We start from the raw sequence: 25,126 nt of genomic DNA, 5'->3' as shown, positions 1-25,126 counted from the left end.
TGAAAATTAAATACACTAATATATAAAAAGTACTTAACAGAGTACCTCACACACAGTAAATATTGAAAAAATGGTAGCAGTTATTTAGTATTATTGTATACCAGAGGTAAACTCTGGTCATATCTATACTAACAATGATTTTATAAATATAGAAAATGAATGATGAACATTAGAAAGATGAATCATTATATATGAAGATCAAAAGTATAATCATTTATATATTTGCACAACAGATTAAGAGTCTTATTTCCTATTAATATATGATACATTAACCATTTTTCAAAACTCCCTCACTACTCTAGCCATCTGTAATCAAGAAGAGCATTAAGAAAAATCAAAGGCAGTAAACAACTAGATAAAGAACAGAAAACAACATCAACTGGTTTCTTGTAAATTAGAACTCCCCTGAACTTTGTCTCACCAAAGGCGATGCTGGCAACCTTCCAGGCATACAGAGCTTGTACAAATGATGCATACTAATTTATGTAAATCGGGCTTTTTGTTTCTCTTGAGATAACAGAAGACAGTTTCAATCTTATGAGTAGTGACTTTTTTTTTTACTTTCTTTGTCTTCTAAAATTCACTTTTCATATTCCTTTTATCTCATAGTTTTTGTGTGTATGTTTTCCCCTTTTGAGCTCATGTTCTCTTTTTCCTCTAAATTTTTATTTAAATTCCTATTAGTTAACATACAGTATAATATTAGTTTCAGGTGCAGAATTTAAGTGATTTACCACTTACAAAAACACCCAGTGCTCATTACAACTAGTGCCCTACTTAAAACCCAGCACCCAATTAATCCATCCCCCCACCCATCTGCTCTCCAGTAACCCTCAGTTTGTTCTCCATAGTTAAGAGTCTGTTTCTTATGGGACACCTGGGTGGCTCAGTCGGTTAAGCATCTGCCTTCAGCTCAGGTCATGATCCTGAGATTGAGTCCCACATCGGGCTCCTTGCTCAGTGGGACGTCTGCTTCTCCTTCTGCCCCTCACCCTGCTTGTGCTCTCTCTCTCTGACAAATAAATAAATAAAATCTTAAAAAAAAAAAAAAGAGTCTGTTTCTTGCTTTGCCTCTCTTTTTTCTTCCCTCCATGTTCATTCGTTTTGTTTCTTAAATACCACATATGAGTGAAATCATATGATATTTGCCTTGCTCTGACTGACTGATTTCACGTAGCATAGTACTCCTACCTCCATTGACATCATTGCAACATGCCAAAGAATGAAACTGGACCACTTTCTTGCACCATACACAAAAATAAATTCAAAATGGATGAAAGACCTAAATGTGAGACAGAAAACCATCAAAATCGTAGAGGAGAACACAGACAGTAACCCCTTGGACATCAGCCATAGCAACTTCTTACTAGATATGTCTCCTGAGGCAAGGGAAACAAAAGCAAAAATAAACTACTGGGACTTCATCAAGATAAAATCTTCTGCATAGCAAAAGAAACAATCAACAAAACTAAAAGGCAACTTATGGAATGGGAGAAGATATTTGCAAATGACATATCTGATAAAGGGTTAGTATCCAAAATATATAGAGAACTTATCAAACTCAACACCCAAAAAACAAATAATCCAGTTAAGAAATGGGCAGAAGACATGAATAGACATTTTTCCAAAGAAGACATACACATGGCTAACAGACACATGAAAAGATGCTCAACATCACTCATCATCAGGGAAATACAAATCAAAACTACAATGAGATACCACCTCACACCAGTCAGAATGGCTAAAAACAACACAGGAACAACAGATGTTGGTGAGGATGCAGAGAAAGGGGAACTGTCTTGTACTGTTGATAGGAATGCAAACTGGTACAGCCACTCTGGAAAACAGTATGGAAGTTCTTCAAAAAGTTAAAAATAGAACTACCCTATGATCCAGCAATTCCACTACTAAGTATTCACCCAAAGGATACAAAAAAACTGATTCAAGGGGTACATGCACCCCAATGTTTACAGCAGCACTATCAACAATAGCCAAATTATGGAAAGAGCCCAAATGTCCATCAATTGATGAATGGATAAAGAAGATGTGGTGTGTGTGTGTGTGTGTGTGTGTGTATTCTTTCTTGCACCATACACAAAAATAAATTCAAAATGGATGAAAGACCTAAATGTGAGACAGAAAACCATCAAAATCGTAGGAGAGAGAGAGAGAATGGAATATTACTCACTCCATACACATGTATATATATATAAGGAGAGAGAGAAAATGGAATATTACTCAGCCATAAAAAAGAATGAAATCATGTTCTTTTTCTTAAACACAGTCCTTTGTTGAATATTCTTCCTTTTAGATATTCTAATTCAACTTTTCTCAATTTTGGATTCAATTTTATGCACTATAGGCCTGGGATAGTGTCTTAAACATAATATATACTTCAGCTATTTGTTCAATAATTGTAGCAGAGTATCTATGGACAGCCCAGCCATTTCAACATTGTTAGATCTGGTGCATGTTAGCTTTCATTACTACTAAAACATTTTCACCATTGTGGGACTACACAAATTATCACTTGCACTCGGGTAATTTCTATTTGACCACATTTCAAATTGAAATACGCCTTCCAGTCTATATTGCTCATAGGTAATTACTATCATTATGATCAATAAAGTTAGGAAGGGGGCCGCCTGGGTAGCTCAGTCAGTTAAGCATCCAACTCTTGGTTTCAGCTCAGATCGTGATCTCAGGTGGTGAGATCGAGCCCCACAATGGGCTCCACGTGGAGTCTGCTTAAGAATCTCTCTCCTCTGTCCCTCCCCCTCAAATAAATAAATAAATCTTAAATAAATAAATAAAGTTAGGAATGAAGTTTACTTATGGAAAACAAGTAGGCAATTTTTTAAAAAGAGAGACTTTTAAGGAACCTGAGGAACCTAAAGCATTAAATACTAAATTCACAAACCAAAATTTTTGGACCCAGAAACACTCTTGTTATACATAAACATATCCATGGATTTTATATATATATATACATATATATATATACACACATATATATATATACATATACGCACACATATGTGTGTAGATAGATATGAAATAGATATAAAATATCTAATAGATATAAAATATCCCTAGGAAATTTTTCCTTTGGGGGGACCCTAATCATGGCAGATGTCCTGTAACAAAAAGCAATTACTAACAGAGAAGATAAGAATTATTTTAGTTTATTTAAATGATAAGAGTTCCGAGTCTTTTAGATCCAAGAATCCTGGAAATACTTCATTATGTTCATTAAAAGAACACTAATTTCTTCATATAAAGAATATCTCATTTGATGATCTGCCAAGAGGTCAGCTTTTGTAAAGAAAAGCTAAAATGAAAAGATTTTAAAAGAATGACAATTGTGTTGGGTGATTTCTCCAAAATCTTAAATAGCATATAATTAACACTGTTACAAAAAAAAAAAAAAAGTAAAAAAAATAAACACATACACACTGTATTATAAATCTTTTTCAAATTATAATAAAAAGCCTAAAGGCTATGTGGCATGGTGGGAAGAACACAGTCTTGGCCACCAGAAAATGTCAGTTCTGATTCCACCTTTGCCTCTTTACTCCTAAAGCTATCAAGAGAGTTAAATACAATTACATAGGTAATATATTTAGAGCAGTACTTAACACATAGTAAGGGCTCCATAAATAATAGTACCACTACCATTAAAAGAAGGCCTGCTGAATTCATATTTAGTTTTGTACTCTCTCAAAATCCTACTAGAATGTAATGGGATTCAAAATAAAGAAAGAACCCCACAAATATAATGAAAAGACAATAACAACAAAATTTGGGGAGCTGGAAAGCAAAGGAATGAGACTTAACTAACCTAGCAGAGTTGACAAGGCTGAATCCTATATCTCTTCCAGGACTCTTAGCTGTACTGTTTTAAACTAAAATTTATAAAAGAAATCTAATTATCTATTATAGTTTTATTATATTAAAACATTCTTATCTAGGGGCACCTGGCTGGCTTAGTCAGTAGAGCATGTGACTCCTGATCTCAGGGTCGTGAGTTCAAGCCCCATGCTGGGGGTACAGCTTACTTAAAAAAAAAAAAAAAAATCCTATCTTTAAAATGCCAGCTAAGCAAAAAAAATTTTAAGGTTACATATAAAACTGCAATCCACTGTTTCAGACAGTATATGACAATAACACTGGAGGTAAGAATCCTAATGTATTTCCATTTTTTAACTGCAGAAATAAAGAAAAAACAAATGATTTGAATTGGGCAAATTCACCAATAAACAAAACAAATTAAAATGAGGGGTTATAATAGCTTTAGAGATGGTATAAGCATTAAATCAACTAGCCACCAACTTGAAGGTTCTCAAAGAGCAAGTAAGGCTCACCAAGTAAGGACTTTTTATAATTAAAGTTCCCAGTACCAAGAACACATACACACCACTGGGTCAAAACCTAGATAGAAACAGAGGGAGGAAAAGTGTGTACTTTGGGAGGTGGTTCTCCTACATCAAGTACTGCCTTGCCCCTGTCTATACTAGCACTAGTCTACAAAATATAGGCTCACTTCCCATCTGTCAAGTTCAAGAACACTCTCTGCAATGCACACTGATGAAAGTGTAGATTGGTACAACCCATTTGGAGAACAATTTAGTAATATCTAGTAAAGTATAAAGTGTGCATATCCTACCACCTAGCAATTCCACTCCTACAAATATATCCTAAAAACTCTCATACATGTACAGGGGCGCCTAGGTGGCTCAGTCGGTTAAGCATCTGACTTCAGCTCAGGTCATGATCTCAGAGTCCTGGGATGGACCCCAGCGTCAGGCTCCCTGCTCAGCGGGGAGTCTGCTTGTCCTTCTCCCTCTCCCTCTGCCCCTCCTCCTGCTCACGCTCACTCTCTCTCGCTCTCTCTCTCTCAAATAAATAAAATCTTTAAAAAAAAAAAAAACCTCGTATATGTGTACAAAAAGAAACATGTACAAAAATTTACATAGCAACATTGTTTATAGTACCAAAACATAGAAAACATTGAAATGTCCATTAACAGGAAAAGAGATAAATGAATCATGATATAGCCACACAATGAACAGCAGTGAAAAGGAGTGAACCAATGCTACCTGCATCAACATGAATGAATCTCATAAATAACTCAGCTAAATAGAGCTGCAAAAAAATATATACAGCAGAATACCATACATATAAAGTTTAAGACCATACAAAGTGATACTATAAATTTCTTAGAGATACAAACATATATAGTTTTGGGTTTGTTTGGTTTTTTTTAAAAGAATGATACACAGCCAATTTAAATAGTGAAGTTACTACTGAGGTTGAAAAGAGAAATAAAATCAAGGAGCAGAATACAGGAGCTAATATGTTTAATTTCTTACACTAGGAAGTATGAATATGGGAGTCTAATGCATTAAATTTTACACCTTTTGCACATCTTTTTATGTCTTAAATATCTTATAATAAAAATTTAAATCTCATATAAAAACTCTGAGACTCTCTAGCTTTGTAGCACTAGATGTTGAAAGTATGAAAGCAAATAAAACCAAGGGTGATTTCATCATCATGCACCTTATCTAAACACGTGTGAACAGTTAGTGAATAATAACTCTGTGCCACAATAGCAGTGCAATAATGCATTTTCTCTTAAATCCAACCCCATGCAGTTCTTCATTCCACTGTCACTGCTCAGGTTATGCCTCATCATCCTTCACCTTGACCTGGTCACCTCACTTCATTCCCTGCGCACCTCCTCTCTGGACTCCATATTGTCCCCACTGCCTGCTTTAAGAAAAGTCACTTCAACATACAGGTGGCTAACAGACACATGAAATGATGCTCAACATCACTCATTATCAGGAAATGCACTACCTGTCAGAATGGCTAAAATCAAAAACACAAGAAACAAGTGTTGGCGAGGATGTGGAAAAAAAGGAACTCTCATGAACCAATGCAAACTGATGCAGCCACTGTAGAAAACAGTATGGAGGTTCCTCAAAAAATTAAAAATTAATTACCATATGATCCAGTAATTCCACTACCGAGTATTTACCCAAAGAATATGAAAATATTAACTCAAAGAGATATATGCACCCCTATGTTTATTGCAGCATTATTTACAATAGCCAAATTATGGAAGCACCCAAGTGTCCATCAACAGATGAATGGATAAAGAAGATGTGGTATATACATATTGGAATATTACTCAGCCATAAAAAAGAATGAAATTTTGCCATCTGCAACAACATTGGTCGATCTAGAGGGTATAATGCTAAGTAAAATAACTCAGAGAAAGACAAATACCATATGATTTCACTCATATGTGGAATTTAAGAAACAAAACAAACAAAAAGAGACAAACCAGGGGCACCTGAGTGGCTCAGTCAGTCAAGTGGCCAACTCTTGATTTCGGCTCAGGTCATGATCTTGGGGTCCTGGGATCCAGCCCCGCACTGGGCTCCGTGTTCTGCAGGGAGTCTGCTTGAGTACTCTCCCTCTCCCTCTCACTCTGCCCCTCCTGCTGCTCACTCATGCACTCTCTCTCTCTCTAATAAATAAATAAATCTAAAAAAGAGAGAGAGAAACCAAGAAGCAGACTCTTTTTTTTTTTAAAGATTTTTTTTTTAATGTATTTATTTGACAGAGAGAGACACAGCGAGAGAGGGAACACAAGCAGGGGGAGCGGGAGAGGGAGAAGCAGGCTTCCCACGGAGAAGGGAGCCTGATGTGGGGCTCCATCCCAGGACCCTGGGATCACGACCTGAGCTGAAGGCAGACACTTAATGACTGAGCCACCCAGGCGCCCCAAGAATCAGACTCTTAACAAACTGAGAGTTAACAGAGAGGAGATAGGTGGGAGGATAGGTGAAACAGGTGAAGGGGATTAAAAATACACTTATCATGATGAGCACCAATTAATGTATAGAATTGTTGAATCACTACATGGTACACCTGAAGCTAATATAAGACTGTGTTAGCTATACTGGAATTAAATTTTTTTTAATAATAATGAGAGAAAAAGTCCTTCAAAATAAGACACAAATAGAACCTACCTAATAGATCTAAATTACTGTCAATGTTCTAGTTCTTGGCATTGGTGATAGGTTCACAGGTATTCCTTACGTTATTAGTACATAAAAAAACTAACAATAAAATGACCAATGATGCAGTTTGTCAGAAGCAAAGATTATGATCAATCTAATTCTATATACCTAAGGTCCGTTTAAAAAAATAATAATGGTGTCAATCTAGCTCTCCAGGCTAATCTACCTTCCCTCATGGATCTTACATGCTAGTAGATAAAGAAAGACAACTAACAAAAGTAATCCCTAAAATTTACAGTATGTTAGGCAGTGAAACTTATTTTGTTTACTACCAGTTAGTTACTTTTTCTAAAACGTAAGCTCCAAGAGCGCAAGAATTTTTTCATTATTATATCCCCAGCACCCAGAATACCACCTGACACATAGTAGGTGATCAATAAGTATTTGTTGAAGGAATGATCAATATATGGCAAAATAAATGTTCAGCAAATGTTAACTGCTCCTGTCCCTATCACTGTATCTGTCATATGGCCTTCCCTACTATACGTTCAATGATAATGGGAAGTGAATTTTGGAAAGCAAAAACGTCTTGCCTTCAACAATGCTGGAATCTGAATGAAAACTTAAATGTACAGTCTAGACCTCCACCAAGTGATTCTTATGACTTGAACTACTCAGTTTCTTATGCTATATTCAATGAGACTATGTAATATAACTAATCCACATATCTCAGCATACCTTACAAAAATGTGTTTTAATTTTAAAAATGTTTGTGTTATGATGTAAAAGAAAAAATTTAGGCCAACTGATATTAAGCAATTTGCCTGAAGTCAAACTTATTAAAGACAGGGTTGGTACTCTTGGACTCACAATATCACTTCAGACTCAGCACTACCTTCTACCATAATAAGGATACTCAGTTTATACTCCTGAATTTCTTTTCATCTACTGTTCAACTTTGCCACCCAGGTAGTTAAACAGCTATATATCCATCACTTTTGACCAAATCATAAATATCAAGGCAAGATTTCTGGCAGCACACAAAAAGAGACAGGGCTAACAGAAGTTAGAAGTTACCATGCACAAGTAAAACAAAGGAAGGCTTGTTTTTGCTTATCCCAAAACATATCAGAAGATACCACAAAATGATGGCAGAAGAAAAGTGGGCTGAAAAGACCAACGGCATTTGAAAGATAAGGAGAATCAGATTTTTAATAGGATGACTGCTACATTTTTCTGTGGGCTATATTATTTTTCAGAATTTAAGAAACTGTCAATTGATTAGTCAGTATTTTGGTGTACTAGGAATGCTACTAAAATGGGGTAAGGAACTGAAAGAAATGTAGGGCAGTGACTCAATAACTCAGCTGGACACCAGATCAAAGGCATTTCAGTTTACTAGAACTGTGTCGCAAATACTAGACAAAGGCTTTCAAATAAATACACGGTCTGCGCAATCTTGAGTAAGGCACTAATTTCATACAAAACATGTCCTATTCTCCTTAAGGTTATATTGGTCTCAACTTCACCACCAACCTTTCTTAAGCTGCAGTTTTGTCTTGGCTCCATAACCTTTCCTTTGTGTTTGATACTGCTCTTAAAGATTTCCAAACTTCTTGACAAACCTGGTGTGCTGAGTTCACTTTGATTATCTTTGCAGCACCTGGCAATTTTAAACTTTTTCTTCCAAGTCTTTGCTCCTTGAGCTTCCCTGACTTGTGCATTTCTGGTTCTCTCATACTACAATTCTACCTCTCTTTAAATTATCCTTTTTCCTCCATCTGCTAACTATCCCTTGATAAACAGACTGCATTCCACAGTTTTAACCAACAGCTCCACATAATTGATTCTCAGATCTCTACTTCCAGTCCCTGTCCCCACAATCCATTCAGGTTATAGCCAATAACAGATCCTTATCTGGTCAACTGTCTCCTCAATCTAAATACGTCCAAAACTGAACTTACCCTCTTCCAAACCACCCTCACCCCACAACCAAACCAGCTCCTGTTCTCAACTTCTCTGTCTTCATCAATGGTACCACAGCTCTCTCAGCTCCTAAGACGCAGATCTTTAGTCACCTCTGCCTCTCTGTCTCCTTCAGCCATTAAAGTACTGAAATCTTTACTTATGGAGACAAAATCAGGAAATGATCTACAAAACTGGAAGAAAAAGAAAAGTGCCACCACGAAAGCAAAGCAATTAAAGAAAAAATAGTCTGAATATTAAAATATTGGGATTTGTCAAACATTTCTACAGTTTGAAGACAGATACTTGTAAACACGTGCTATGTAAAAATCCAGATGTCTGGCTATCATACACATCCAATTACTGTCACCTCCACCTTAGAATTTCTTGTCTTCATAGCCATCCCCTCCTGTCTACTCACCAACACCACTGCTCTAGGTGTTGGTGAGTTCAAGCTTTCCTCACCTCACATCTTAACAAATCTTGCCCCTCTTCTCATCCACTTCGCCCATCAACCTCTGACAGCAATCAGTGCTTCAAATTTATTATAACATTCACTTGTCCAAAGATCTTCAATGACTCTTCAAACTCCTTAGTCTGGCACATAATCTTTTTTTTTGGGGGGGGGCGCATATAATCTTATATTCCATTCTGCCACTGGGATTGGGAGCCCTTCCACTTCAGATATATCCTCACAGCTCACAGATTGAAGGTGCCCATGCAGGTGTGAGATCAAGAAATGACTGGTAGATCCAACTCACATTTACAGCTTCCTTTTTATTCTCTTTCTCTCCTCCTATTTTTCTCTTCATAACTTTTCTTCTTTTCTACCACTTTCTTATACTTCTTTTTCATCTTCTTCTCTATGCCAATGGCACCAACAGGAATTTCCAATCTGCAGTTATTCTAAGTACTAAAAAGACTGACCATTGTTCTAGTCAATAGTTACCAATAAAAAAGACTCAGACATGGGGTGCCTGTCCGGCACAGTAGAAGAGTATGTGACTCTTGGTCTTGGGGTGTAAAGATTACTTAAATAAATAAATAAAAACTTGGGGGGAAAAAAAGAAAGAAAGAAAGACTCAGACATAACAGAATGGAAAATGGAAGGAAGGAGATCTTAGCTCTGGAATAACCATGTATCCAAGCTTCCCGTTGCAATCCTAAGACAAAAATCAGGAGTGAGGCCATACAAGCTCCCATATCTAATGATGGAGGCCTCACTGAGGATGAAGAGTATGCCTTGCTGCCCACTTATTCAGGAATACAGAAGTAGCATGAATATAACACCTCTCAGTATAGTTTTCTAGATTTGCCCCTATATCTCATCCAAAGCTAGACAGAGCCCTGGGTTTTCCTCCAGTATAAATATCACATGGAAAAGAACTCAATACAAAATAAAGGAATCTTGGGAAAAAAAATTTTTTTTTGTCAAATGTTTTATTGAGTGTAGACATCTGGAGTACGGTAAAACATGCATTATCTGTAGATTCAAAAAGGAGTAAGCCACATTGTCCTCACTGTCAAATGTGTCAGGCTTGGAATACATGATGGAGATTAATGGAAGTATCATGAGAGTAATATTTAGGTTCCCGAAAAGCATCTACAATTTGGAGTAGGGTCTTAATCACATGAAAAGCAAAGCTGTTCACATTCGGTGAACTTGCATTTCATTGGCGGTACACAGTATTTTAATTTTAAAATAAAAATAATTCTGTTTTTAGAAGATTCCCATTCCCCAACTTTATTTTCCCCTCAGTTTTCAGAAATGTTGATTTAAAAAAATCATATCCATTTTTGGAAGTTGTACATTTATCTGAACAATAACTAAAATGCATTACTTCTTCGGTTGCTGAGGTGTATTAAATTTGAAGATAATATCTCCATCTTCAACAATATAATTTCTGCCTTGTTGTCTATACTTTCCAGCAGCCTTGACCGCATTTTCAGAACCTTCCTCTTAAAAATCTTCGTATTTCATTACTTCAGCCATAATGAATCCTTTTTCAAAATCTGTGTGAATCTCTCCTGCAGCTTGAGGAGCCTTCGTTCCTTTCCTGGTGGTCCATGCACGTACTTCATCTGGGCCTGCAGTGAAAAAGTATTCTAGTTGGAGTGCTGCAAACCCAGCCTTAATGATCTTTGGCAAAGCACTTTGTGTCATGTTTGCTTTCAGATACTTCTGTCTCTCAGCACTCAATTCTTGCAACTTGAGTTCCAAGGCCCCACTAAAAGGAATGACCAAGGCACCTGGGTCATACTTGTCTACCCACTCTTTAATTTTTATCAACCATTTGTTTTTCTTTCTAATGTAGTCTTTTTCAGAAAGATTAACCAAGTAGACCATTGGTTTTGAAGCCAAAAATAAGTGTTTATTCAACCCTTCAATCTCTTTGTCATTCCAATCATGATAGAAACGAACAGGTTTCTTCTGATCTATAACCCAGGATTTGACTTTGCACATTATATCATATTCAGGTTTTAATTTTTTATCTCCTCCTCTCACAGCCACTTTTTCTAGTTTATCTATAATGGGCCCAATCATTTCCTCATCTTTGAGTTGAAGTTCTTCGTGTATTATTTCTATATCTCGAATAGGATCTACACTTCCCTCAACATGCGTGATATCATCATCTTCAAAAGCACATGTTAGATGAAAGATTCCATCACAGGCACTGATATGAGATAAAAAGGCATTTCCCAAGCCTTGACCATTGTGAGCTCCTTTCACAAGGCCAGCAATATCCACTACATTTAGAAAGGCAGGAATTTTGCTTGCTGAAAGAAAGAAAAGTCAAAGAAAGTCAAACCTTTCATCTGGCGCAGGTACTCTGCTCTCATTAGGACCAATAGTGCAGAATGGGAAGTTTTCTGCTGAAGCCTGACTATTGGTTAATACACTGAAGAAGGTAGATTTCCCAACATTTGGCAATCCAACAATACCAATTTTCAAGCAGGTTCCAAATCTTCCAATGATTGGGGGTGGTTTAATTCCATCACCTCCCTTTTTGGGGAGCATTGTGCTCAGGGCGGGCGATGACACGAGGTCCCAGCGGCAGCGGGAGACGGATCCTGCCTGCAACAGGAGGCAGGGAGGAAGAAGGAGAAAGCACAGGCCCGGCCCCTCCGCCAAGCAGCACGCACGACGGCGCAGCAGTGACCACCAGTCAGGAATCTTGGGAAATTTTTAATATTCTCTTCTCCCCCTCCCCACAACAAATCAAAGACAGTTCATCTTTACAGAGTCTGTAATTTGTTGGGTTAAAAAACACACTTTCTTTGCTTTTCATAAATTTCACATTTCAACTGCATTTTCCTCTTAGGCTGGATTTACATCTTCGAAGGACAATGAATTTCCTTTCCCATTTCATAAAACGTTCTGTTTTTCACGGAAATGAAATATAACAAACAATTCTCACTGTACTCACAAATATTTAAAGCCCCAATCTGAGGTCTATGGGTTTCACCTAAAAATGAAATTGCTGTTGATCGCAGATATATCACACACATACATACATAGAATTCACTCCTTTCTCCTTAGCCCTCATACTTTTTACTCCTAAGAAGGAAGAATCAGTTTAATTGAAATTCAGGTATTTTTAAACTTATCCTCTTTCCTCTATCTCTTCCTGAGTTGAAAGCAAAATTGGGGGCTCTATGCAAAAGGCCAGACCATATGTATTCTGTATCTTTGTAAGAATGCAAAAAAACAGAGGAGAGAAAGATGACTTCTCAGTAACTGAGGAGTAGTGTTTATATTTAGGATTTCTCTTCCTTTCAGTTTTTGGCATATAGTTAAGCACACTAAACTTCCTAGGAAAAAAAAGGACCCAAAACATTTATAACCTTTCATTGCTCCCATATCTGTCCACTGGATCGAATGTGAATCCTCATTCAGAGTCCTGCCCTAGGCAAAACGTAAAATGTTTGTTTATTTTAGCAAAGCTCCCTCTCTGCATTCTTCACCCTTCCCCTTCTCTTTGTAACTGTATATCCCAGAAATCTGCTGCTCCCTGCACAGCCCCTGGGAATAATTTCTAATGGTAGAATATTAAATATTATATTATGAGGACACTTATTCGTTGGAAGAATACTTACTACTAAGCACCAACTATGGACCACTCGGACCTTCCTCAAAATGTCAATGATTGTTCCTGGAAAAGTTCTGTAATCAAAATTTCTTGGGTTTTTGTTTGTTTTTTTTAAACACTGGATTAAACAGGTTTCTCAGAACATTTACTATGCAAATGAGCACCCAGGACTCTACAAGAGGCAGTTCTGCCATGCAGGGAATCCCAGACTTGTTGGGCCAGTGCTATTTTCAATGAACATTGATCTGCGGCTCTGCAAAAGGGTTTGGAAGAAGTGGTGCTCAGACAACTGACAGAAAGCAGAGAGCACCTATGTTGGAGTGGAAGAATTAGAAATAGCCTCATGGGAGAACATTTGAGCCAGGTCCTAAGGATGGACAAAATGTGACTGTGCAGAAATGAGAAGAAAGGCAGAGAAGCCACGTGTGGGGCAGTCATGGGGGCAGCACCTCTCAATCACTCTGTGTCATCTGCCCTGCCCTGGGCTCTGGGCTGAACCTACTTGGAGGCAGATCTATTCCTCAGACCCCACCAGGCCCCAGACAGGCATGAAGACACAGATCCAAAGAGGAGGGGGAGCAATGAGACATTAGGTAGGAGAAAAGGGGCAACTTCCTGATAGAAGGTTGTGAGCTAACTTCCCATCCTCCCTTACTCCTTCCAAATATTTCCTTATTTAACTCTTTTTGGTCTAAGCAAGTTAATATATCTTGCCAGTTGCTGTTTTTAAATGACAAATCCTTTTCTATGTATCTATAAACAAAGTTTCCCAAATGTGTAAACTAAACTACGGCCCCACTTTGTTTCAGATGTAGAGATCTGCATGTCAAGTTTTCAAAAATTATTGCTTTCTAGCAAAAGGAGATATACACTGTGTGCAGATAGTTCCAATGAATCAAAATCATTCCCTTCATTTCTGAATCTCTCAGACAGGGATTATTAAAGAAAAATATTTTTGAATTTCAAAATAAACATTTGTCTTAAATGTATGCATGAAGCTAAACCAATGGGCTAAATTTGCTCTAGAAGTATGAGGAGAGGGGCGCCTGGATGTCACAGTCGATTAAGCGTCCCACTCTTGATTTCAGCTCAGGTCATGATCCAGGGTCATGAGATCGAGACCCGCATGGGCTCCGCCCTCAGTGTGGAGTCTGCTTGAGATTCTCTCTCCCTTTCCCTCTCCCCCTGCCCTTCCCCCTGCTTGCACTCGCAAGCTCTCACACTCTCTAAAATAAATAAATAAATCTTTAAATTAATTAATTTTAAAAAGTATGAGGAGATAAGGAGTACTTGTTAGTATTCGTAGAACAGTGCTAAAAAAACCCACTTCAATGTATATTATTGAAAAACAACAATAAGAAACTTGGAAAATTTAAAGAAAAAAAAAGCCGAAGAAAAAATACCAAGAGATAACTGCTATTTAGTAATTTCTTTCAAACTAAATTTTGAGGGATTCCTGGGTGGTTCAGTTGGTTAAGCGTCTGCCTTCGGCTCAGGTCATGATCCCAGTGTCCTGAGATTGAGTCCTGCACGGGGCTCCCTGCTCAGTCAGAGCCTGCTTCTCCCTCTGCCACGCCACTCCCCCTGCTGTGCTCTCTCTCTCTCTCTCTGACAGATAAATAAAAATCTTTAAAAAAATAAAAATAAATTTTGATAATTTAAAATAGATTTTTTAAAGTGATAAAACATACATAACATGAAATTTGCTCTCAACTATTTTTAATTATACAGTTCAATGGCATTAAGTATATAAAATTGATTTGCACATCCAGAAAACTTGGGTTTCTCAGGCCAGTTCAGAAGAGCCATTTGGCCCTTAAACAACAACAACAAAAAACTATTTATTGATAATACAGAGGGAGATAAAAGAAATACCCTCACAGAATACGTAAGTAATATCTTAATAAAGCCTTCTATCCTTAATGGGGAAATGTTACATGAATAAGAGGCATTATAAACATCATCTACTTTCTTCCAAGGTTGGCAAGGACCTGCTCACATTTGGGTTTCTTCACTTCCTGCTAAATGCAGCCATGTGCTTAGAGGTGCAGAGCCCTAATTCAGCATTTGCTATCTGTACTCAGTGTAGAAATCCTGGCAAGCAGCCCCGTTGCTGAGGTCACACACCAAGCACTGCTGTAAGGCCAGGCTTGCCCTGCAGCCCTCCCCTTCCAGGAAGAGGAGAACAGCCTGGTCTTCGCACACACTGCTCAGAATCTCATAGGTTGAGGGTGGGGGTCCATAGGAACAATCTGTCAAACTTTCCCTTGGAAAATTAAGCAGTGCATAACTACAAAGCTGGAGAACCTCTCAGCCCCAACCATTTCAAAACAGCAAGTGTAAAGGAGACTTTTTCTAAAACCATACCCACAACTTCAGCCCAGGTGCTCTCACCCCAGAACACATGCTTCTGAGTCCTCCTGGTATAAAGCAGAGATGTTGCGTATTTTGCTTTATTTAGAAAGAAAAAGAAACAACAGTTTAAATCCCTTGCCTGAAGTCACTTGGAAATCACAGTGACAACTTAGGAAAGGGACAATTAAGAAGGATCAAATTCTTTTTGACCCTGTTAATGCACACACTGTCTTTAAGGAAGAAGAGGAGAGGGGAGAAAGCATAGTTCTTGGCATCAAATCAAAGGTGCACATGTTCACATGTATTTGGATTAAGTGCCCAGTACTTACACTCGAAGACACGACTATCTTCAGGCAGCTGAGGAGCACTGAAAGCATCAGAACCGTGAGCTAGAAAAAAGTGTCCTCATCAAGGTCTGAAGCAAGGGCCAGCTCTGGAGGAACCACAGCAGTACCACGGCCCAGGGGAACCTGCTCTGGGATTGAAGTGGTAAGATGAGGCCTGCTCAGTGCCAACCAAGTGCCCAGCATATCCTCTTTGCCCATTTGCAGATGAGCCTGTGGCAATCCTTCTACAGCTCTTGACAGGCTTTACAAATGATCAAGAATTATCATTTGCTATGATCCTATAAGTGCAAGGAACAGAGTCACAACCGTGAAACCCTGAAGAAGCTGAGGCTTTAGAGAAATAAAGTAACTTCTCCTGAGGTTCTCAGGTAGAAGCCACACAGACAAGATGCAGAACCAGGTCCATTCAGCTTGGAAGCCCACACCTTTTCCACTCCTGCTCTGTGCTTAGCTTCCCGGAGGGATAGTTTAGAAAGTCCAATTTAAGCTCATAAAGAGAAAGATCTTATATTAAAACGGGTTGACAAACCTTTTCTGTAAAAAAAAAAAAAAAAAAGGGTGAATATTTTAGGCTTTGCAAGCTATGCCGAATACTCATTTTTGTTTTCTCTTACAACCCTTCCAAAACATAAAAACCATTCTTAGCTCCTGAGGTTACACAAAAACCAGCCATGGCCCACTGTGCTGAGCCCTGTGTTAGAACACAGGGTCCAAGCAAAGCTCAGTGATTCTGATGGATGAGAACTGTGTCACTGACTCAATGTCTTAATTTACAAATGTGCTTTTTGCTTCCAGATGGGGAGGAAAGAGGAAGCCAGGAGAGAATCAGTACTCAATCTAGTCACTTCATATACATTGCATTACTAAGGGTAAAGAAGTAGTGGTCCCTTACTTAAACTCCTTCACTGGAGTAGTTTTAGAAATTATCCTGCATTTATTTCATTTATGTCTTCTTTCTATATCCATGCCTTTGCCTATTCCAAGTTAGGCATTAATCTGTCACTGAAAATCAATTCTCTCTGCAGTCTAATTAAAACTGACTATTTCAGAGGGCCACAACATAATGAACAGAAACACAGGTAGATTTGAACTGACCATGGGCTCTTTCAGTATGATCAAAGGCTTCTGGGGTTCTGCTATTTAAAATTATAGAAAATATTTTCCATTCACTTTATGACACTTGTAAAACAGGCTTTTGAACACTCCCTGCAACTTACAATAACCATCAAGTCAACCTAACAGATGTTGCAAACTGGATCCAGTTCATCAACACTAGAGCACATAATGAAATGCATTTCAAATGACATTCAGATTTTGAGATGCAAGGCAAAATAATGCACAATTTATAACCTCCTTAATTGTCTTAGATACTGAACTTGCATCCAGGATTTGCTCTCAGGCCCTCCATAAAGCATACTCTAGTCCTGTGCCCTGTCAGTTGGCTGACTAACCTCTGCCTTGGTCCAGGCAATACAACCCTAGTGCCAGGTCCAAGTGTTTCTGGTTAAAGTATTTTCAACTCTGCTGATTCATGCCCAGCTACTTGGTAGCTACAGAGTGGAAGCAGAAGATGGCCACTAGGGACCAATTTAACAACAACAAATGTTATTTTCACTGTTAAGCTAAACAAGTTGGAAGCCAGAAGGCGATAGATTCCAAAGATTGGTACCTTATGTCATAAGCCTGCGTGCAGAACCACGTAGCCCATTCTACAGGTAAATAAATACAGGCCAATTTTAATCACAGGAACAGCTAGCAAAATGGAACAAGAGTGAGAGCAGTTAAAATGCTCCCTTCCTGGATTTTGCTCCCTTTGTCCAATTGCATAATCCCCTCCCATGAAACCCAGGGCAGTCAGGAAAAAGAGCTGGCCTAAGACCTACTAACACAGATAAACAAAGACTGGAGAAAGTGACTAACTAAAAAAGCCTGTAACATGGCACAGTCAGACAAGGAAAGTGCTTCCTTGTGTACAAAGGGCATGGCAATTTCAGTCATGATTAAGACACCAAGCAGAGAAAGGAAAGGAATCAGATGTAAGTTCCTCCTAAGGACATGTAAATGTGCTAGGCATTTTACATACAGTATATGATATAATCATCATTAACTTGTAAGATAGGAATTAGTACCCCCATTTTACAGATGGAAAAACTGAGCCTCAGAGAGAAACTTACTCAAGATTACACAATTAGGAAGTGCCAGGGCTGGCATTTGAACGGAGTCTGTCTGGGATCAAACCTGCCCTTTCATTCCATCATTCTTTGTCACCCACAGGAAAAATACCAAAAGAGAGTATGGAGTAAACAACATTCAGGAGGAGTTAAACAGGCAAGTAGTATTGGTAAGCAGCAGGTCTCCAAGCTCAGGCCAGGAATCTACCATCCCAGGAGAGAGATGGCAAGAACAAGCCAGGACACAAGTGCCATAGGAGCAAATGACATCCTACTTGGCACCAACAATCTTCCCAAGGTCAGTTCCCAAGGCCCAGCACTGTGAACATGCAGCTAGAAACCAGGGCACCAGGTAAAGACATGGGAGAGCTGGGACTCAGCTGGCACCATGGACATCCGGGGGGGTCACCTATCTTGACTCCAGGTAACCTGGACTCCACTGACTGAGGCTGAAGCTGTTAAGATACTGTCCATCTTGGCTCCAGATTGGTCCAGGAACTAAAGTTGAGTCTTCAGATTAGAAACGTGATGTGGTAAAGAAGAGGAAGTAGAGGCGGAGGTTATTAGATAGAACTGGCAATTTTTTACTTCAGGGCCATGGCAAATACAATCAACTCTCCTTTCCATCTTGTCATGTTGATAACTTTCACAGAAGGTCAGATCTCTACAATCAAAGGAACAGAGGGGATCAGGATACTAATCTAAGCAAAATCAAGAAAAAAGAACTATTGTTGCCAGAATTAAATCAGAATTTCGTATTTCCAAACACATCAGCCTCGTGCTGGCAGAGCTAGGCCTCGGGAGCAGATTCTGGGAAGAACACTGGTGCCAGGCACACCGATATTAGGAGCTGGCATCCCTCCCCTGCCCTTGAGGCCAGCACTCTCGCCCTTCTGTGGGCTACTGCCCTGCCACTTCTTTACCCGAGTCATCCAGGCAAACGTGTGAAGCCAGTCCTGGGTCATGTGAGGCAGAAGGGAAGGCAGCTAGCAGCAGAAGCAGTCCGCAGAAGGACAGGTGTCCAGGAAGCAGAAAATGCCTCCAATGGCAACCGTCCTCTCCTCTCCAGAAAGAAGGAACTGCTCTATAAAGATGGGCTGGGGGAGCCAGGATTTCAAAATTCAACCCCTGATTCACTAGACTATGACTGAAGAGAGATCCAGCTAAGTGTGCCAGGCTGACTAGGTGATTAATCAGTCCCCTTCTCTGCTCTGTGATGCTCCAGGACAAGTCATGCTATTGCTCGGGGCCTGGGAATGAGCCAGTTGGGGTCAAGCGGTGGGGCTGGAAAATGAGGCCACAGCTCCTGGCCAGGGCTCCCCAGACAGCTCTTGCATCCCTCCCGAAGCCCAGCATCTCCCCAACCTCTTCCCATGCATGAGGAGGAGAATCCCTGTGAAGAGAGGTCAGAACAGCCCAGATCTCTCCCTCCTAGCCTCTGTTAGCCCAAAGAGGAAAATAAGAGTGAAGTAAGCAGAAAATTTTTAGAAAAGCTAAAATACTACTGCAATAAGGTACTATTGCTAGAGTCAATCTAGATAAATCAGCTTTCCCAGTAGATAAATGGGAAGTTTGAAAAAAGATATTTGCTTCAGATACAAAAGATTAATTGGAAGAGATTTTCTAATCATAGAGATGAAAGAAATCTCAAGAAGTTATCTGGTCAGACAGATAGTAGTCAATCTTCATAAAAATCTCCTAAAAAAGAGATCACACAGTTAATACCACTATCTAAGAGTCTTTATGAACAAGAAATGATTCTTTAGACATAAATCCCTAAAACTCCCTTACTTTTAAACTAAATGCCTACTACCTCATTCTCAGGGGAAACAAAAATTACCATCCACAAAAAAAATGTGTCCATACAGAAATTCTTTTGCCTCAGTCTATTCTTCTCCAACATAAAGACAATCCCAAGTCATAAATGTTTCCTCAATTCTTTCACTATTTTCTTTCTTTTTTTTGCTGAACTCTCTCCAAACCAATCATGAGCTCAGGACTGATCATTTAATTACTAGACAATGCAGCTGGTGATAGCTTTCACCAAGTTAAAATGGCTTTTATCCCAAGTGTGTTTTCCACACGACACCAATTAATGTTTTGGCTTTGTCTATTTTCCAACTAGCAGTTCCAATATAAAACAAAAAAGAATATGCAGAAAAGAGAAGCAGTTGGTATTGGAAACTCAACAAATGCCTGAGCTAATTTATAGAGTGACTGAAAAATAATTCACTTGAATTTTAAATCAAAATGCAGCAAGGTGGAAAATGGCACATGGCTACACAACATAAACTACCAAAATTATAAAAAGCTGTTAATGTACTGCACATGACATTGCTGATTAGCTATCCATCACCATCATAGCTTGCAAAATTATTTGACTGTTGTAAGAGAAACTGATTTCTTGAAAATAGATTCCTACTTATTTAAATGCCCATGTGCTGCCAAAGTTAAGTAAAAATGTTCATCCCAGGCGGACTCTCGTAAAATCATCAAGAAATGGTCTAATCCCAAACTAAAATCATGGCAAATTTTTTTAGATTACCCTAGTCAAACATCTTAGACCAGTGGCTCTCAACTTTGGCTGCACAATGGAACCACCTATGGAACTACTAATTCCATAATGGAACCATTAAAAACTACTAATTCCTGACCCCACTCTCAGATTCTGATGTAATTGGTCTGGGGTGAAGCATGGATACTGAGATTGTTTAGAGCTGTCCAGGTGATTCCACTGTACAGCTAAGGTAGAGAAGCCACAGCCTTACACAATGTTAAACCTATCAATTAATAATACTGTACTGCAAGCTTACCATGAGCCAAGAATTGTGACTGACTGAGTAAAAGAAAAGGTATAAGACAGACTCTGCCTTCAAGGCCCTCAGTCTAAGGGAGAGAAAGACTTGTAACTCAACAGTTGTCACACAGTGTGCTAAGTGCTATGACCAAGGCACAGAGAACAGTAAAGGGAGCCTGGGGGAGGGGCATCTAACACAAACCGGCAGAGAGGGAGCTGGGTCTTGAAGGCTAAGTGAGAGTCTATCAGGAGGAGAAAGTAGGGAGAGGCATCACAAGAAGAGAGACTAGAATCTGCAAACGCCCAGAAGCTGGGGAGGATTATCCTCTCCTTAGTGTTCTGCAAATTGTTTTTTTTTACAGGTAAAGTGGAGACGGATGTGAATACAAGAAGGCAAAGAGGTTGGAGGGGTTTTCCAGGGTGCCTAGAGGGCCCAATGGATAATGTAAATGGACCAAGTACTCAGAGTGTGCGGCAACAGTTGGTATGGCAGACTGCCCAACCCAAGGGGTGGGGGGCTGTTTCTTCTTAGCTCCAGTTAATGTGAGAATAAAGGTTCAATATTGACATATCTTCCAGATTTTCAAGGGATGCTGAGAATCTGGTCCTGATGTGAAATTTACAGGTTTTTAAATGCTGAGCAGGACAAATAAACAAGTTTACAGGCCAGATACTACCTATGGGCTTCAGGTATGGGCTATACCTTTTCATTACATAATGAAAAATTACTGAGGAATTTGATTCTTTTTTAAAAAAAGATTTTATTTGCAAGCCATCTCTACACCCAGCAGGGACTCGAACTTACACCTCTGAGATCAAGAGTCACATGCTCCACCCACTGAGCCACCCAGGCACACCTTACTGAAGGATTTTAAAGGGAAGAAGGGGGTAGTGTCCAATTTAGATTTCACTATGTTTTCAAATGTGAAATTGAACTGCAGTGTTGCAGACAGCAATCTGACAAGTCCACCAGCACAAAGCTTTACCCCCACAGTACTGCTAGTCAAGGGACCACTGTTCTGAAATTAGGCCCCTACTTTTTCATTTCTCAGATTTCATACAGGACCTTCTGACTTTTAACTGTAGGGAGAAAAAACAATCTGGCAAATATTAAGATGTAGGTAGGGGCGCCTGGGTGGCTCAGTCGTTAAGCAGCTGCCTTCGGCTCAGGTCATGATCCCAGGTCCTGGGATGGAGCCCCGCATCGGGCTCCCTGCTCCGCGGGAAGCCTGCTTCTCCCTCTCCCACTCCTCTGCTTGTGTTCCTGCTCTCGCTATCTCTCTCTCTGTTAAATAAATAAATAAAATCTTAAAAAAAAAAAAAAAGATGTAGGTAAAGACTACACTTATTAGGCTTCAAGGTGATATAAATTACAGTCAGATTTGAATTACATATGCCACTGGAGTACAGAAGGAGTAATAAAAAAATCACGGATAATCTGCCAAACTGAGCTAGGGCTCTAGGCCCTGGGCAGTGATCCTCTGTAGGCTGGGAACACAGCCAGCTGCCCACGCAGGGCAGCTTGACTGGACAGGGTGGAAAAGCCAAATGCCAGGAGAATGTTGTCCTCCCCAGAGAGGATTTTGCTTCTCCCATTTGGGCCCTACCCCAATCTCCTCCCCAAGGTCAATGTCCCAAATGTAAGGGAGGAAGCAGATTCCTTACACATGATGATCAGTTGTCAAATAATGTAAGGGCCAACCACAAATGTGAATTCTCTGCACCCGCTCTAGCAGTTGGTATCTATTTAAAGTCACAAGGCAAAGCCCCATGCATGGCAAACAGAGCACTTACAGAAGACCCTCCGAGATAGCTATAACACTTGGCTTAAATTTGGCAGAGGTGTATTTCACAAATATAGTTGTCCATAAACAAAATACAGAAAGAAGAACATTTGTATGACCTCACAGATTTTATTAGGAGAAAGAAAATCCTAAATCAAAAACTGGGCAGTGGTAACCAACAACAACCGATTCTCAAATCAAATAAATGGACAGAAGGACTGTCCAAAGACAGACTACTTATTTTGTAGAGAGCTACCTGGTTGATTTTTTTTCTTCAAGTTTTAACAAAAAGAGAAAACATATCATTACTATGTCTGGTAAAATGCCTGGAGTCTCTGCATGCCATTTCTAATTTTAGACATGGAAATGGGATTCTCTCAGGCATTCTGACTTTCAAAGAGGGGTTGTTGAACTGCGAGATATTAGAATCTCTGAAAGCTTGAAATTATACAATAACATTTATAATTCAGCAAAAACAATTGTCCTCTCTTTCATAAAGAAGAGGTTATTTAAATTACATTTAACAATCCCTATGCTGAGTCTCTCAAATATTTTTAAAGATTAAATATTACATAAACTCAAAAAAGATCTCGGGCGCCTGGGTGGCTCAGTTGGTTAAGCGACTGCCTTCGGCTCAGGTCATGATCCTGGAGTCCCGGGATCGAGTCCCACATCGGGCTCCCTGCTCGGCGGGGAGTCTGCTTCTCCCTCTGACGCTCCTCCCTCTCATGCTCTCTGTATCTCATTCTCTCTGTCTCAAATAAATAAATAAAATCTTTAAAAAAAAAAAAGATCTCTTAAGGCAGAGAAGGGAAAATACCTTTGAATATGAAGGGTCAGAGCTTAATTTGAAAAACTGTTCTCCGTCCATCAATTGTCGTGCATAATTAAATAGCTAAATAAAGAAATAATAGCAGTGAAATCATTAGAAGAGGGTTTTTTTTCAGTGAGAAAATAGTCACCTTAGGGAACCCATAAAGTATGTATTAGAAAGGATTATATAGAAGAATGTATCTTATCTAAATTTATCCGCCATACTATTTTCATTTTTTCTTGACATGGAAATTAATATTTGTGCAAAATTTACCAGTGGTTTCTTCAAAGTATGGGATAAATTTTTAATTTCTGAAATTTTTACTGAAAAAAATATAACTTTGATTAAACAAATTATCAGATGCTGGAAAGGGTTGGTCCTGCCAAGGAATGAGGCCTAGATTAACGACACCATACAGGAAAGTAAAATAAGTATATGCCTGCCTACCGGGGCTGGGGGAGACAAACAAACAAAAAAACCCAGCTCTTTGTATTATTCCTGATTTAGCTTCTGAGTAGCACCCTAAATTTCTCCTATGCATATTTTCCACTGAGTGTTGAGTTATCCCCAGGATTTGCTTTAATGCTGCAGCCAGACCAGCTGGCCAGCCAGTGTCTTCCATTCACCTGTGTAGGCTTTCTGAAAAATCTAGGAATCTTGCAGTTAATTCACGGAGGGAATTTTGCCATTCTCTCTCTCTCTTTTTTTTTTTGTGCAGCTTTTTATTTTATTTATTTTATTTTATTACATTATGTTAATCACCATACATTACATCATTAGTTTTTGATGTAGTGTTCCATGATTCATTGTTTGCATATAAGTGTTCCATTCAATACGTGCCCTCTTTAATACCCATCACCAGGCTAACCCATCCCCCCACCCCCTCCCCTCTAGAACCTTCAGTTTGTTTCTCAGAGTCCATAGTCTCTCATGGTTTGTCTCCGCCTCCGATATCCCCCCCTTCATTTTTCCCTTCCTGCTATCTTCTTCTTTTTTTTTTTTTAACATTTAATGTATTATTTGTTTCAGAGGTACAGGTCTGTGATTCAACAGTCTTACACAATTCACAGCATTCACCATAGCTCATACCCTCCCCAATGTCTATCACCCAGCCACCCCATCCCTCCCACCCCCCACCACTCCAGCAACTCTCAGTTTGTTTCCTGAGATTAAGAATTCCTCATATCAGTGAGATCATATGATACATGTCTTTCTCTGATTGATTTATTTTACTCAGCATAATACCCTCCAGTTCCCTCCACGTCATTGCAAATGGATGGCAAGATTTCATTCCTTTTGATGGCTGCATAATATTCCATTGTGTATATATCTTCTTTATCCATTCATCTGTCAATGGATATCTTGGCTCTTTCCACAGTTTGGCTATTGTGGACATTGCTGCTATAAACATAGGGGTGCACGTACCCCTTCGGATCACTACATTTGTATCTTTGGGGTAAATACCCAGTAGTGCAATTGCTGGGTCATAGGCTAGCTCTATTTTCAACTTTTTGAGGAACCTCCATACTGTTTTCCAGAGTGGCTGCACCAGCTTGCATTCCCACCAACAGTGTAGGAGGGTTCCCCTTTCTCCGCATCCCCACCAACATCTGTCATTTCCTGACTTGTTAATTTTAGCCATTTTGACTGGTGTGAGGTGGTATCTCATTGAGGTTTTTATTTGGATTTCCCTGATGCCGAGCGATGTTGAGCACTTTTTCATGTGTCTGTTGGCCATTTGGATGTCTTCTTTGGAAAAATGTCTGTT

At 39.2% G+C, this 25,126-nt stretch overlaps 1 protein-coding gene and 1 pseudogene across 3 annotated transcripts in view; both read right to left on the bottom strand.

The window, feature by feature from the left end:
- The window catches only part of PPM1L (protein phosphatase, Mg2+/Mn2+ dependent 1L), a 398,046-nt gene that overhangs the window by 205,094 nt on the left and 167,826 nt on the right, over positions 1 to 25,126 (bottom strand). The gene's annotated exons all lie outside the window — the stretch shown is intronic.
- LOC102742203 (obg-like ATPase 1 pseudogene) lies at positions 10,421 to 12,169 on the bottom strand (annotated as a pseudogene).

The sequence above is a fragment of the Leptonychotes weddellii genome, chromosome 1, assembly GCF_054177405.1.
Source record: "Leptonychotes weddellii isolate Sample4059 chromosome 1, ASM5417740v2, whole genome shotgun sequence".
Taxonomy (NCBI): domain Eukaryota; kingdom Metazoa; phylum Chordata; class Mammalia; order Carnivora; family Phocidae; genus Leptonychotes; species Leptonychotes weddellii.
Note: the sequence above shows the minus strand (reverse complement) of the source record. Positions and strands in the feature narration are given on the sequence as shown.